The sequence below is a fragment of the Crocodylus porosus genome, unplaced genomic scaffold (assembly GCF_001723895.1).
Source record: "Crocodylus porosus isolate Cpor-Errol unplaced genomic scaffold, CroPor_comp1, whole genome shotgun sequence".
Classification (NCBI taxonomy): Eukaryota; Metazoa; Chordata; order Crocodylia; family Crocodylidae; genus Crocodylus; species Crocodylus porosus.
Genome location: NW_017728906.1, coordinates 47,645,338 through 47,661,933, shown reverse-complemented (window position 1 = coordinate 47,661,933; position 16,596 = coordinate 47,645,338). Strand labels below are relative to the sequence as shown.

Sequence of the window (16,596 nt, the reverse complement as noted above, 5' to 3'; positions counted from 1 at the left end):
TGGAGGGCAGGGGAGCTCCCTCACCCAGGCCTCCATGTCCCATAGTGGGCATGGGTGTCCTATGGGACTGATGAAAGACCGATGCTAAGTAACCGTTTAATAGGTTGGCTTTTTCCTGGGCGTCAGTTGTCAGTTGTCCCATCTGGTTCTACAGGGGTCCAATGTTGCCCTTGCTTTTCCTCCTGCTCCCCACATATCTGAAAAAGGACTTTTTATTGTCCTTGATACTCGAAGCTAGTTGGAGTTCAGTTGTAGCCTTGGCTTTCCTGGTTCGCTCCCTGCAGGAATGGACCAGTGCAGAATATTCCTCCTTGGAGGTGAATCCCATCCTTCATCCTTTATAGGCCTTACTTTTTAGCCTCAGGAGGTCCGCTAGGTCCCTGGAGAGCCAGAGGGGCTGCTGTGCCCTCTTGCTGTCTTTCCTCTGAGATGGAATAGAATTACCTTGTGCATTGAGGATCGCTTCCTTGAGGAGCAACCACTCATCCTGAACTCCCCTCCCCCTCCCCCCTCCCCCTTGTGGTGGACAGAAAACTCCCTACTGTAACTTCAGTCTATATATATAGTGAAGTCTGAATACTGACATTTTTCACAAGAAATGAGGTTATTAGCCCTGGCCTCCTGAGTGAATTTCAACCTGTTAATTTCTGCTTAAATTTTTCCTTGTACTTGAAATATCTTACCATATTGTTTACTTCCTGTCCTAAAACTCAGGCACAATGTTTCAGATAGTACCTCAGGAGACCTACTTGCCTGCTAACTTGTTTTGTTATTAGTTTTCTCTTCTATATTGCTGTATAAAGAGCTCCGATGAAGAAAAATGCTTTTGAATCTAATTGTATTCTAAGTGGTGTCTGGGATGCACAGTAAAAAACTTGTGGGGAGGAAGAGGAGAAGAAATAAGTTTCAGCAACTCTGCAGTCTGCACTCTGGCTGAAAAGGAATTTGTGGCAATTGTCACTTGACTTCTGCTTCAGGCTGGATGGGCCACTTGGGGCTTTGGCCCAAATAACCCAAAACAGGTTCCCCTTGGGGGTCATCCTAAATAGCCTTAGTGTTCCAAGGCAAAATTTTAGTATCAGGCCCGCCTTCTCCAGAGATAATGATAATAATCATTAAAAAAAATACCATTTTTGGGCCCCCTTACTGTCCAGACCTCGGGCGGCTGCCCGGTTCAGCTATGCCTGTGTCTGGCCCTGGGAAAGGGGAGAAATCTTGTAGAGTTTGTTTAAAGGGCACCAGCCACTGAATATATCAGTTATGGTATCTTATTGCAAAGGAGGCAGCAATTCTATGAAGAGTGAAATGTTGGCTCTTAGTACATGACTTGGTGTGTCAAGTGAAAGGACCCAGCCCTAGGATCCTCCACTAGGCCCAGCTCCTTTGAGTCAGAACTGGGCACCCAAGCCCTCAAGCTTGTGGGGTGGTTTGACATGCGGCAGTCCAAATTAAAGCTTGCTGCTCTAGTGTGGTATGGGCGCAGTGCCAGGCAGGCACAGGGAAATACCCTATGGGTTCTCCAGCAACTTTCCCAGTTGATGTCTCACCCTGAGGTCAGTGCAGGGTCCTGGGCACAACCAGTGTGTCAGGCACTACAGCTACATTTTGCCAACTAAGCCTTGGACAGTCTGCCCCAGTGCTCCCTAAAAAGGCCAGGTTTATTCAGTCAGACAAGGCTCTTTGGGTAGTTGCGATATCTTCTATTAGACCAGGGGTGGGCAATTATTTTGGGCGGAGGGCCACTTACTGAGTTTTAGTAAGCCATTGAGGGCCACATGACAGGCAGCTGGGGGCAGATAAATATTAATTTTCTAAATTTTTTAGGGGCCTCATGGGCCGGATGGAATAGCCTGCTGGGTCACATCTGGCCCATGGGCCGCATTTTGCCCACCCCAAGATTAGACCAACTAAATTGTTGGAAAAATTGCTCTTTGCAAGCTTTCAGGCACAAACACCCTTCTTCAACCAGGCAAGATGCTTTGGGTAGATGTCATACCTTTTATTAGACTAACTAACTAAATAAATATCTTTTATTATACCAACTTCTTCAGCCAGGTTATTCTTCAGAAGGTTTATTCAGCATCACCTGCCCAGGCTTTTGTCCATCCTTCCTATCACCAGGGATCCTGGCTTTCTCTGATTAAAAAAGAAATCCCCAATTTTCTGTTTTAAAAAAGTAACCCCAAATCCACATTTTCCCATGATTCAAATGAAACACCGTTATCTATATATCAGTGGTGTTTCATTTGAAACATGGGAAAATGTGGACTATCTGTGTATTGGTGGTCTTTCATTTTAATCAGTGAAAAAGGTGGAATATCTACAAACTAGTGGTGTTTCACTTGAAACATGGAAAAATGCAGAATACCTATATGTTAGTGGTGTTTCATTTGAAACATGGGAAAAACCGTGCGGTATGTATGTAAGTGGTGTTTTGGTTTTAAAAAAGTAACCTCAAATCCATATTTTTCTATGATTCAAATGAAAAGCCTTTTTTTTATAAATCTATATATTAGTGGTGTTGCATTTAAAACACAGAAAAATATAGATTTGGGTTTTTTTTTTTTAACCGAAAATTAGGGGTTTTTTTTTTAAAAATCAGAGAAAACCAGGATCCCTGCCTAGCCCACACCCATGAGGTGGCCCTCGCCCCGGTCTCCCCCTTTCAGCTCCCCCGCCCCGTGGGGTAGGGGGAGTGTCAGGCAGCAGCAGCGCCCAGTCCAAATGCGAACGCCACCGCCCCGCCCCGCGCGCGCGGAGCCAGCTCTGACGTCATCATCCGGGTTTTGGATCGCGGCGCCGCTCGCGCTGCGGGTCACAATGGGCCGCCAACGAGCCCAACCGACATGAAACTGCCGCGCCGGCACCCGCCCCGCTGAGCCCGGCGCGGCTCGGCTCCCCGCCCCCACCCTGTGCCGTACACATACTATCCCTGTCCCCACCCAGGGCCCGCGGGGAAGGCCACGCTTGGGGAGGGAGGAGAGAGGGGGAAAAGGAGGAGGGGGGAGGGGGTCACGCTGTTCGGGTGGCGGGGCCACGGCCGCCGCCGCGCTGTGTCGGAGTCTGCGCCGCTGTCGGAGCCGCCATATTGCCCAGGACGCAGCAGCGCCAGCGCCAGGAGCCAACAGCCGCCGCCTGCTCCCCTCTCGCGGCCCGCCTCTCTCCTCCCCGCGGCCCGCTGCGACTGCGCCTCTTCCGCTCCGCTCGCCGCCTGCCCGCCCGCCCTCCGGGGGCGCGTGTGCCGGACCCGCGCGGGGCGGAGCGCAGCGCAGTTCAGCTCAGCGCAGGCCCCGGCCCACCCAGCCACCCACCCAGCCCGGGCGGCAGCGGCAGCGGCCGACCCCGGCCCACCCGGCCGGCACCCGCTGGTGACGCAGGAAAAATCCAGGCCGGCGCCGCGCCCGCCATGAGCTGGGCATGAGGCAGCCGCTCACCGCTCTCCGCCGCCCGCAGCAGGAGCAGCCGCTCCGGGGGCCCCGCGCCGCCGCGCCGCCAGCACTAGCAGCCGCAGCGGGAGAAGGGGACGCCGTGCGGGGGTGAGCGAGTGCCCCGCGCCCCGGGCGCCGCCCTGCCCCCATCCTGGCGAGGGAAAATGGCTGACGGGCCGGGCCGGGCCGGGCCCCGCGGGGCTGCGGCTCCCCGGGCGCAAACGCCATTACTGGGGCGGAGGAGGGAGGCGAGCGGGGCCCGGGCAAGTCGGCCGCTGCCCGCGGGGCCTGGGGCGGGCGGGGGCCATGTTTCGTAGCCGACGGGGAGGTAGAGCAAGCGAGAGAGAGAGGGCCTGTACAGGCGGCCTTCAAGCGCTTCCTCCTTTCCCCCTCCACCGTTGTATTTTGCCTTTGGGAGCCCTGCAAAGTACATGGGCTGTGGCGAAAGGGTGGAAACGGCGCTGGTTTCTGAGTCCCATGTTGTTGCCTTCGTGTAGCAGGAATTGCTTTCCCATCGACAGACTGGATTGTATGAATGAGGGTCCCTCCCCTCCTCTTTTTTTTAAAAAAGCATTTCTTCGTTGTTCAGGATCTGTAAGCGTGTGAGCCTGGGAGAGGAGGGCCTAGTGATGATGGGTCAGGGTTGGCTTATGACATCCGGTTTAACATAAAGCTGGGAAAGCTTTTGGGTCTGCAGCGGCAGCAGCACCACTTGACTAGCTGGGTGTGTGGATTGTCTGGGCTGCTTTCTGCTACGGGTGCCATGCCGACCCTTTTTTGTCATAGATTTTGTAGACATTATACCTGGAAGAGACCTCAGAAGATCATTGGGTGCAGCCCCCTGCTCCAGGGGCAGGTAGTCAGCTGGGTGCAAAGCTTCACCACCATCAGTGCAGCCAGGCTGAGGGTCTGCTTGCATGGACTTAGCCGCAGGCTTGGAGCCTGCATTTACTTCATGTTGTTCTTAATTCATAGGCCCTAATTCTTTATGTGGCCACAGCCCTAAGGTTAACACTTGTTATGGCAGAGAGGAGCCAGATCTTCCTTTTCATCAGGCTGTTGTTCTGCTGCTAGATAACAAGGCTGCTGCTCTTCTGGGCTGTGGGATCCTGTGATAAGTGTGTGGAGGACTGGGCTTTCGTGGAGCACGGGGCTGGAGTGGTGTGTCTAATTTGAGAGATTATGGGTAATAGAGCAGCTGTTGACAAATTTCAAATTGATGCCTTCACCCTTGGTCTTCTGAGGGTGTATTTAGAAAAAAAAATCAGTGGGGCTTCTGTTTAATATCGAAGAGCATAGAGGATGAACCCATTTGATTTAGCAAAATCCTAAGCATGCTAAAGATTTTTTTTTTTTTAGTGCTTGTTGGAAGCAGGTGATGTTTTTGATTATTGGGACAGGATCACTGTTCACTTCCTTAGTCAGAAGGACACTATAGTTTGCTTTTTCAAACTGTATTAATAAAATCTTTCAATTGTAATATTTAGAGTAGGGAGGGAAGGCCTAAAAGCATGGGACATCTTGGATGCTTCAAGATAATACCTGAATTGCAGTGGAAGAACCTCAAACATAGAGTTGTTTGGAGAAAAAGTTAAAAAATAAACCCATGAGCTTGTGTCATGGTAGCTCTCTTGTATTTTTAATTTACGTTGTGTGCATTTTGCCTTTGCCTTTTATATAGTCTATTTTGCAAATGGTATTTTCTTTGGGCAGTCTCTGGCTTTTGCCATTTCTAAACTGCTGCTTTATCTCTTGCTAAATTTGCCCTTGTGGAGAGTTATTATTTCTAATTTAACTGACAGGAAGGGCTGTTTATAGAGGTACCAGAAAGGGTTGTGTGAGCAAAGTCCTATATTACTTTGGCATCTTTAAAACACCACTACCTTTAAAAAGTATTGTGTTTCTAGTACATTTGAGATTTCTCCACAAAATAAGGAGCCTCTCTCTGTTTATGTAAAATGTACATACAATATTTTCAGTTTCTTGAAGTATGTTTTATGCTGGAGTTGTTACTAAGTGAGACCTACTGTAAACAATTAAAATGAAAAAAAAAAAGTAAATAGCCACTTGAGGAAATGGAAATCTCAGACTACAGTAAAGAAACTAAAGTACTTCCTACAATGGGCTCTCAGCTTTAACATTACAGTTGATTCAGGGCTTTTCAATTTGTGAGATTATTCTTAGTAAAAATGAGTAAGAATTCAGTCATTGATCAGATTGAACAAAGGAAAGGTTATTTTAAAATATGATGAATATCCACTTGAAAATTATTTTACATGTTTTGGAAAATTCCTTAACAATTTATAGGAACCATTGGAGTGTTTTCTAAAGCATGTTCTAAACTGTAAAATATTTTAAATGAACAGTTACATGGATTTCAGGCCCTACTATATATTTTATTTAAGGAAGAAAATGCACTTTTCACTGTTTTAGCAGTTTTAAAAAGAATTGCAGTAATGGTTTGAAAACAGTTTGTTCAAGACATTGATAATATCTAATTTTAGTTAAATAATGTATTCCCTCAACCTGTGATCATCTTTTCAAGGGAAGAACAGTGCTTTAGTTTTACTTACTTTGTTTCTTTTGAACATTTTTGTGACAAATCAGACCACTGGTCCTTCTAATCTAATATCCTGTCACAAAGAGTGGTCAGTATCAAATGTCTCAAATGAGAGCTATAAGAAACTCTGCTGTGGGATAACCTGTCCAAAGTAAAATCATTCTTTTAATTCCCATTATTAGAGCTTATGAACATGAATTTTGTAACAGCTATAAAAATCCCACCTTATGTTCTTAGTACTTCATAATTCTTGCTAGGCATATAAGCTTTCATATGTAGGTGACCACTCCTAAACAGTGAAAAGGATTTCAATTTTCTGTATGCTCTGATTTTTATATCTGGTTTTCTTAACCTTTAATGTATTTGGAAGATGCATCCGTAAAAGTGTAGCTTATTATGGTTTCATTGCTCTATTTGTATTTGTGCTAGGGTATAAAATTTAGTTTGTGACATAAGATGTTATGGGAGCTATGTTTGTGAATGGGTTGAAACTATATCTTGTGCAAAAGATATAGTATCATAAGTACGTGTTACAGTGTTGTAGATTTTATTTTTATTTTCCAGTATATCACACATCATTATAGCATATTTATACACAGAAAATTTAGTTGTGAAGCAGTTAGGGTTACTGCATGCACAGTACTTGACACGACTACCTTTTTAGCGATGAAGTTCTGTTTTGTTCAAGACTATGGTATGGCTTGGGGATGCCATTAACAAGGGATTTTGCCTACACTTCAAGACAGAACTCTTTTTTAAGTTGGGTGGGGCAGCTTGCACTAACTAGATCCTTTGAGGCAATTGTCTTTTGTAGGTAATGTCTGTTTAGGAGGGTTGGACTAGAAGGGGTATTCTAGGAGATCACATCCGTTCTGGATTTTGCAGGCAAGAAGTTAGTTAATGTTTGCTAGTAGATCTGAGGCAAAAGAACTGTTTCCCCACGCTACAGAGGAAGGCAGAAACCCCTGCAGCAGGGGTTCTCAAACTTTGTGATACTGTAACACAGAGTTTTGGGGGGGGGGGGCAGGGAGCTTGCACATGGCAGCTGCCACTGCCATCTACCACTCTGCACCACCACCGCGTGCCACTTTCTTGTGCTGTTGCGCATACTCCCAGGGGAGTTTGAGCCCCCCATTTAAGTTGATTATGACCCCCTGGGGGGGGGTGTCACGACCCACAGTTTGAGACTCCTGCTGTACAGTATATACTGATCTGACCCAGGGGAAGAATTCCTGCCTGGCTTCAAATTTGGTAATCTGTAGGACCGTAAGCAGAATGACAAGATTCTCTAGCCAGGACCTCCAGGTTTGCAGTATCAACAGGAGCATCAGGCTACCTCAGGCAGCTGGCAGCCATCAGGCAGTTAAAAAATGCTTGAGTTTTGTGTCTTAGTTTTACTTCCTTACTTCAGATATTTTCCTTGACCCACGTATGTGCTTCAAGTAGTTCCTGTTGAGTGGGCTAAATTTGGCTTAACCGAGTGCATGGTTTGACATATTGGACAACAGGAAAGGAGTGAGAGCTCTGTTATGAGCTTCTAATGTTACAGGTAAGGGGGGTGCTTTTCATTTTCTTAATTTCAGTGTGTAATTTGATTTCTAAAAAGGAAGTGGAATAGCACACCTAATTCCTGTTACTGTACTCATATTCTGTTCTTTTTACAGAACTAGTAATTTCACTTTGTTTACATCAGAGAGAAATTTTAAGTAGCTGACTAGATTTTGCTATTTTATCCTCTGTTGGTTGGCATGAGTTTTGGGAATCATACATCAGTGAAATAAATGTAGTTCTTGTGTTTCAGTATATGCCATTTTTTCTCTTTAAAATCTGCATTTCATATTTTTTTGAAAATGAATCCTTTGGTTTATTGAACAGTTTTGAAACAGTCAAACAAGCAGAACTACAAACTGTGAATTTGAAACAGTTTAATTGCCTTTTTTCCCCCCCCCCCCAAAGCTGATATTTCTCCCCCCTTCTTCCCCTCCATAGCACTAGAAAGTTTCTGTAGCAGCAAGTGTTTTAGATTTTAGGATTTCAGGAATGTTAGTATTGAAGATTTCTGTAGTATCTTTGCTATTAAAAATGAATATGTTTTGTCTTGTCAAAGTTTGGTACATGTTTTTGATGGGAAGAAGGTACACTTGCATGTAAATTTTGAATTTACTGCTAATACTTAAGCTTGCTAAACAATTTGAATTCTACTCTTAAGTAATAATAATACTTAATTGGTACTTAACAACAAATAATTCATAAGGGCGATTTTCTTATTCCATCCTTCTTATGCATGTGCAAGTAAAGGCCTCTTCTGCACTTGAAAAAAAGTTTCTACAGAAGAAACTCACCTTGTGACTTTCAGTCTTATGGATATATTAAAGACAAGCCATAGGTAGTTTTTGTCTTACTCCCTTAGTGAGAGTTTGTACCCATCCCCTGCTGCCATCTGCCAAAAATTATCTGAAACAGTGTCTGGCAGCTTTTACAAGCTGCGGGCTGGAACAACCCAGCCTCAGTTTGACGTGGGCCAAGGGACTTCAGCAGTGCATCAGTGACTGGGGGCTTTCCTGCTCCTGGCTGTGTTTACAGGCACAGCTTTCAGCCAGTGGGGTGTTGCACAGGAGCCGGGCAGCCTGGAGCAGTGTTGGTGCAGCTGTGGGGGAGGAGAGGGGAGAAACAGCAGTGGTGCAGGTGCAGCTTCTTGCTGTCCAGCCTTGGTACGGTTGTGGACACAAGCAAAGCCCTTCAGCTCCATCGGCCAGATCTTGTCAATCTCAAATCCAAAGCAATGGCAGATACTTTAGTGAGACCAATGTAAAAGCTATTATAATTTACTTTAAGGTGTTTGGGAATTATCAGTTTCAGAAGTTTAAGGAAAAATTCCTTAGGCTACTATTTGCTGAATTCTGGCCTGTTTAGATGTACAGGTCACGCTACACACAGGATACTGGCTTTTCTAGAAAAAAGACACTTTTTGCAAGTAGTTGAATGCCACTACTAATGACCTGGAAAGCTAAGTCTGTATTTAGAGAGTGATTCAGCAATGTACCTTTCTGGTACACAAAGAGTATAATAAAGTAGATTTACATTATAGATTTCTTCAGTGCCAGTACTGCAGCTACTGAGGCAGTTGCTTAACTATACATGTTTGCAGTGGATGTGCTCATGAAGTAGATTTTTCTTTAAATTCTAGGTAGCCCTAAAACAACACAAAAAAGAAAAAAAATAGTCTCATTTGGTCAGTCTTTAGGAATGAATGTAAAAAAAGTAAAAACTCTTTGAGGTAAGATCCCTCTACTACTAAACATTTGAAGGTGGGTTTCCCTTGTCAACACCGTGGGAAAGTCTAGCAGCATTAGACTTGCTGGGTGGGAGTTAAGGTGTAGCTTTTTTCATCTGTTTGTATTAAAAATGAAAGTTTACAAGCAAGGGAAAAGGAGTTTTTTCCCCTTAACTTTTTTATTATTGTTAGCAATGCAGATCATAAAGTCAGAACAAATGAAGTTATTAAAGGTACTGGTATTTTAATGTGCAGTCCTTACAGCTACCATTATTTTCAGGCTTTTGTTTTACCAGTAAAACACTTCAGCATATTTTAAGAATTTTAATCAAAATAAATCCAAGGATCTTAACCTTAAAAAGGTGGAAAGGGGAGTTCTGAAGTCATTTTGTCCTAGTCTCAGTTCATGAGGGTTAGAAGAAGAAAATGGACTAAAATTTGTCGATAGAAAAGTACAGAATCATAATTTGTCACTAATAATGTTTTGTATAGCTCTCGTTTATGGAAAGAAAGGAAAGATTATTCATTCATGACTTGACCCTTGCTTCATACAAATCTATGTAAGTTGTCCAGTTGTAATAATTTCCAGTAATATAAAAACTGGCATGGTCCCAGAAAATATAGAATTTTAGAGCTTGACTGGAAATAAAATAGTTTTGTCCAGAAAAGATCAGTAATTTATTCTACCATTTTAAGCTCAACTGCTGCCTGGGGCTTCCAAGGTGCAAACTCCCTCTGGCTGCTCAGAGTTTTCATTAACTTCACCAGAACCTTAAATTCAAAAGTTTTGAATCTTGCATTTGAACATACTAATATTTTTTCTTCCAATTTGTCAACTTTTCTGGCATGCTATTTTTAATTTTTCTGGATAGTTTTTCCATGAGCCTTCTGGTGATGAAGCTGTTTAGTTTAAAATTCCGTCTCTTAGTTTTCCATTATTTGCAGTCATTTTGCCAAAATCAGTGTTGTCTGCACTTTGCAATAAGTAGCTCAAGATAAGAAACTTAAGTATAGTGTCTTTAAATCTGAGGGGAGGGGAAGAATGATGGGGGTAATAAAATAGATGACTTGGTAATGCCTCCAGTAAAGAACTCAGCAAAATTCCTATTCAGTCTGTACAAAAAAAAAATTGAGCATCAGACTTGCCTTCTTTACTATGAAACAATTTATTAATTTTGATATTGCCTGTTGATAAAGATAAGTCTGAGGTTTGAAAAATCTTTGATAGTGTCTTCTAGCCTGAATATATCATGAGAAATACCTGGGATGTCAGACTGCTATCGTCACGTATCCCAAAGTTATAACCTGCATCTTCTAAAGAACAAACAACTAAGTACTGTTTGAGTGCATATACTGCTTTACTGCAGAGTTGACTAGTTTGCGCTGCAGTAAAGTGTCACTGTCTACACTAGTATTGGGGCACATTAAGTTAACTGCGTTAATTAGTCCTGGACAGTACTATCCTACAGTGGAATAATTACGTGTGCTGACTGCACTTGTAGATGGTGACAGGCTGGCTGGGGCATGAGAGTGCTAAAGTGCTGGGGCTGCCTGCTGCCTAGCCCCGTACTTTAGCACCCTCATGTCCTAGCCATCCCATCCGCTGCCAGATGCTGAAGCCTGGGCCTGACACCCCTGCCACCCTTCCCCCAAATCCCCCCTTCCAGCCCCCTTGCCAGCCCAGGTCTGCTCCACCTTGACTCAAACTGCGGCTGTCCTGGGCACGAGTGGAGACACCATCTGGCAGCAGCTGACTTTGGTGCAAACTGCGCCAGTGTTTATCATGTCGCCTTAATAACCTGTATAGATGCACCCTTTGTGTACTGTATTTAATTGTAACTAGCCAGTTAAATGTCTCTACCATACACTTTTAAAAAAATGGTTAACTTTCTTTTTAATTCAGTTTTCTCTTTCCTGTAAGATTTTATTTTTATTTGTGAAGTTTTTGAGACTCTGATTTCTTGCTCCTATTTTCCTCTTTCCATTTTCATTATTTTCTCTATGCTCTGTATCTCTGCTATTTTTTTTCATTTCACTTTTTCTCTTCTCCTTACCCTTTGTCAGAAGAGCTTAACTGTGGTTTTTGAAATGGTGAGGAACATGGCCTGTCCTTTGTTTCTGTATGGTCACAAGCCCCTTTTGGTGACACTAGTTGGTACTGGGTAATTTTCCTAGTTTAGGTAAGATGTATGACATTGACTACCTCTGTGGTACTTAAAAATCCATTCATTCCTTTTTCTTATGTTTTTCTATCAGTATAATTGGTGAAAACATGTCTTTAAATGTTCTCAGTTGCTTGTTGATCAAGTTGGGAAGGAAGACAGTGCGGGAAGAGGGGTCCAAGGCAAAACATTGGTTGAGAAGATTAAGTCCTTGCTGATGGAGATTCTTACCAGGGCTCTCCTTGTTCAGAAATGCTATTGTCCTCTTGTTAGTTTGTGAGTGAATTTGAAAATTGGCTCTCCTTGAGTGCTGAAAAGTGAAGCTTTTTTTTTTTTTCTTTCACTCTTTCTTGGCTAACTTTTATTCCAGTGGTCCTGCCTTTTGCATATGACAGGTCTTGGAGAGGAATAGGCTGGTGGAGATTTATGGCTAGTATTATAGGAAAGGGAGGGGTGGGGGTAGGGGCAGGGATGGAGTCTAGTGGTGTCTCTAATAATTGATGTCTTCATTGACCTGTCCTTGTTACCTTTCCTCATCAGTGGTGCTAGTGCTCACCCCCCCCCCCCATAGCAGCATGTTTTTTTGCTGTCTAGAGAAAGGTGAGAAAGTAGCAAAAATAACTAGCATATTGTTAGTTTTACTCTACTGCTGCTTGGCAGATGACAAATTATGGAGGTTGTCTGATGCATTGATTTCTTTATCAGTTCCTATTTGTCAGGTTATCTTTAAAATCACATGGGTTAGGAATTTAATTTTTTAAACATTGTGAACTTGAGCTTAGATCATATTTTGTCTACTAGACATCTAAGCTAACCTTGCTTGGTCAAAAATGAGGCTGTCCTCAGGGGAGAGATCCTCTTCCATCTTGGGAGGTACCTCCTAATGTTCTTGGGAGGTATCAGTAGCCATCTTAGTGCCTCTTAAGAGACCAGTCTGGTTCAATACTGGGAATATGCATACCTGGATGATGGAGAAAGAAAGGGAGCCAGACTCCTCCTGCCCAGTGGTTTTCAGCTTTTTAGATTCAAGGCACCCCTCCATAACTTTTGACTTTGGCAACATCCTGGTTGAGAATGGGCAAGGACATACACAGGGCAGTTGCACATGTCTGCAGTGGCAGTGCCTGAACCGCAGCACCTCTGAAGGGGTCTTACAGCACTTAGGATACAGCAGCATCCATGGTTGAGCCACTGCCCTACCCTAGTTTCTTGGGAGGTAGTTCTGGGTTATGCACCCTGTTCCTAACGCTTTTTATGTTGTGCTGTTTTGTTTTGCTTTGTTTTTTTAAATCCGATGGCTATTTAAAGCAAAATAAATGTACATGGAGTTATTATGAACTTTTTTACATAACAAAATGATGTGCCAAATCTAGTGTAAAGGCTCTATGTAGTTGTAAATCTACCAGAGTTCATCTTTCTTTAGAAGAGAGCTGCAATATAGATAAAAAAGATTATTTAAATTGAGGCTTTCCACGTGGTAACTTAAATCAATCCATCTTACTTCTAGCTGTTATTCCCTTGTCTTCCTCTCCTTACTTTTTCTTCTTTGTATTTTCCTGAATGGGATTCTTGGCATCCCTGCTTGTCTTGACTATATAAGGTGCTTCATTGGGAATGTGGTCTTGAAAAAAAAAAGAAGTATTGTCATAGGGCATCTAATTGATAGAAATTTTTGAGTCTTCCTGTGCTTTATTGAATATGTATGTGCAAGAATTACACTGAAGCACACTGCTTTCTTCAAAAGTACTGTATTTTCATCAGACGCTTGATAATTGAATGAAACGTTTCAACTGAGATTTTATCCTCTAATGGAAAGGTGCCAGTATTTTTGTTTATACACATGCAATGTATAGGACTTCTGTTTTTTAATCTAAATGTTTTTAAAAGAGCTCATTCCTCAGTAAATGAAACTGAAAAAACTGTTTTCCTGGCATTTATGCTACACCTAATACAGGCAGTCCTCGGACTTGCAACACAATTGGTTCCTAAAAACCACATCTTAATGTATGTAACTTGGAACCAATTTTTTCATAAGAAACAATGTTATAAATAGGGGATTGGTTCCTGAACCAAGACCCGGTACCCTATTTTCACCAAAAATACATCACATTGAGTATTTTGTACTCAATCAATTATAGTTGAGTAATATAGCTACGTTAATGTATTTATTTTGTAAATAGCAATCATATTGATTGCGAAGGACTTCCTTGAGGTGACTTTGCCGGACTTTTTGAAAGGTGCTTGGTGTTGGACTTTTTGAAGGGTTCTTGGCTGGAGTCTTCTCAGGAGTCTTGGCTGAAGGTTTTTCTGGAGTCTTGTCTGGTTTCTTAAAGAAAGTGTCCAAGGAAGTTTGGACAGATGTTCTCCAGGGAGATGAGCGACGCAGCAAACTAGTTTGCTGGCATGGCATCACATCAGATCAAGCATTGTAAAGTCAAAACTGACATCCAAGTTGAAACAGGGTGTCAATTTATAAACGTTGTAAGTCAAGGACTGCCTGTATTCATTTACCTGGTTATCAGATTTTTCACCATTAGCAAAATGTTTTGGGAATAGCATGATGTGAAGAACAAGTGATTAAAAAGAAACTTCAACTTCACAGACATTTGGGACTATAATATTTCAATTTTCCCTTGTGAATATTAGCTTAAACCTGAATTGGAAGATTAGTTATAGTAACATACAGCACTTCATTTAAATACATTAAAGTTCACAGGTTGCCCATGTAAACTCAGTTTGTCCCACTTTTGGTGCATTGTGAAAATCTAAGTGACTGTACAGTTTTGTTACTGGTTCTGTGCCTAGTTCAATGCACAGAGTGGATGCTGCTCAGTGAAATTGATAGGTCTTTAATATTTATTTCACATCACCCAAACTCTGCACTGAGTACCCCAGGATTAATTTCTTCATGGGCTTTTCTGGAGTGCTTATTACCTTAGTATCTCAATTGCTGTGCAAACAACAATTAATTAATCTTCACAGCACATTAAGAAGTAAGGTGATTTTCTCTCTTACAGAAGAGGATTTGAGACATGAATACACAGGCTAGAAATGTCAAATAAGTCTTCTGTCATTAGTTTCAAACTTGATGCTCCTAATGCTTGAATTTGAAGTATACTTTTTATATTGATTTTGATTGCAGTCATACTTTCTTAGTATGTCTGCGAACTAGGCCTTAACTGCTACAAGTTAAACACTGGAAAAATACAGTGGAACCTGTGGAAAGCTTGGTTTGTACAGCACAAGGGATGGGGCTGGGATAGAATGCAGTTCTGTAGTGGCCATTCACCAGATCAGCCAATTCTGTTTCTGTACTTCTGTGCTTTATTTGAAATACCTTCCAACTTCTGCAATAAATAAGAAAGGAGCCCCACAGATAGCAGCATCCTTTTTTGCAAAACCCTGGTTGGTTGCTTGAATAACAGCTATCCTGTAAAGACCATTTTAACTTGAAATTATAGGAGAAACCAGATTTGTCTTGGGAATCTTAAATATTTAAGTAATGAAAGGGCAACTATGGGGTTTTGAGGAATTAAGGATGCAGATATATTAGATGTAAGAGAATCTAAACCAGCTAGAAGGGTGTCATTAATTATGGCTTAACCTTGTTGCTGAAAGTTCTGAGAATTACTGTAGTCTCTGGTCACTAGAAGTAGCACTTCTGTGCTCTTAGTTACTCATGCTTGTGGTTTGCCATTCTACTCTGTTCTCTTATCTTTGTATCCTGTCCCTTAATGCTTCTTCCTTGCATATCTCTAAGATCCTTTTGGGGAAAGGACAGGGAGCAGAAAGTAAAGCAGCAGATAAGGCAGGGGGAGGGGATCAGAGTGGCATGTGGGGAGGGTGGGGACCTAATTTGTGTCATACCTACCAAAAAGGTTGGCCCTCTATGCTCTAGAGTTAGGAAATGTTAGATTAATAGTTACCTGTGCAACTTTAGTTTGCCTCTCTTGTGCATATGTATTATGTGGCATATTTGCTTTTTAATTATGTGAAAGTATACCTAGCTTTTCAAAGGACTTCTGACTACTTTCAGTGTACAAGATGCACAAGTGATCACTAAGTAAGTAGCCATCCAGTATTTCTTGTCATTACATGTTTGGTCCTAGGCTATGTTTAGGGTACACCATCCAGCGCAGTGCTGACTACAGAATTATTAATTTCTGCATGAGTTTCTCTGTGTTGCTTTCACTACAGTATCTGAGCATTTCACAAATACTAGTGAATTAATCTTCAAAGATGAGAAGTCCGTATAGTTCCCATCTTACAAATGGGGAGTACAGGCACAGATTAAGATCGCAATTAAATATAGTTTCATAGTTTCTAGGGTCAGAAGGGACCTGAGTAGGTCATCTAGTCCGACCCCCTGCTATGACAGGAAAGAGTACTGGGGTCACCCCAGCAAGGTTGTTCATCTAACCTCCTCTTAAAAACCCACAGGATAGGAGCCTGCACCACTTCTCTTGGAAATTGGTTCCAGATCCTAGCCGTCCTGACCGTGAAGTAGCGCCTCCTGATATCTAACTTAAATCTAGCTTAAATCTATATAATTTTACTTCCACTCCCCAATTTGTTACTTGGGGCCTGTTGTTTTTTCCCCTTTTCCTGGAGCACTTTAATATTATAGAGCACTTTGTTTCTAAGACGACTTCCATTGAGTCAAGTTTCAGTTGTGCGAGGTGCATAAAATCTCAGTTGTGCCAAGTTAAGCATCCAGGACATGAAGAATATGCAGTTGGTTTCTGTCTTGCAGGGAGGCAGGGGGAGAATCTGGTTTCTAGTAGGGGTGCACCAATAAAGATTTTTTGTGGCTGATACTGATGGCTGATTATTGACTAGCCATATCAGCCAATACTGATCCAATTATGCAGCCTGGACAGCGGCATCCGCTGGTAAGTCTGGGGGGATGGGAGCAGATCGAGAACCCTGCAGTGAGGGAGGGAGTGGGGCTGGGGCACGCGGGGCACAGGATGGAGCCAGTGGCTCATCTAGGAGACATGGGGGCAGCTCCCACTGCTATGCGCTTCCCTGGCGACCCCAACAGACTTACCATGGTGCCAGATGCTGCTCTCCAAGCTGCATGCTGCAGCTGTGACCATGCATGCGGCATTTATTGGCTACATCAGCCCAAAAAAGCCAATTGCTAATAATGTTGATTCTTCTCTTACACTC

General features: G+C 42.8%; 1 protein-coding gene and 1 long non-coding RNA gene across 2 annotated transcripts in view; one reads left to right on the top strand and one right to left on the bottom strand.

The window, feature by feature from the left end:
* LOC109305915 overlaps positions 1 to 3,332 on the bottom strand; it is a 20,425-nt gene extending 17,093 nt beyond the window's left edge. The window contains exons 1-2 of the long non-coding RNA XR_002099764.1: positions 2,943 to 3,332; positions 1,129 to 1,196 (exon numbers count right to left, since the gene is read on the bottom strand). This is a non-coding gene — a long non-coding RNA (uncharacterized LOC109305915). The remainder of the gene's footprint in view (positions 1 to 1,128; positions 1,197 to 2,942) is intronic.
* A 126-nt stretch (positions 3,333 to 3,458) lies between these two features.
* The window catches only part of USP9X (ubiquitin specific peptidase 9, X-linked), a 162,769-nt gene continuing 149,631 nt past the window's right edge, over positions 3,459 to 16,596 (top strand). The window contains exon 1 of the mRNA XM_019529090.1: positions 3,459 to 3,536. The gene's annotated coding sequence lies outside the window, so the exon portion shown is untranslated. The remainder of the gene's footprint in view (positions 3,537 to 16,596) is intronic.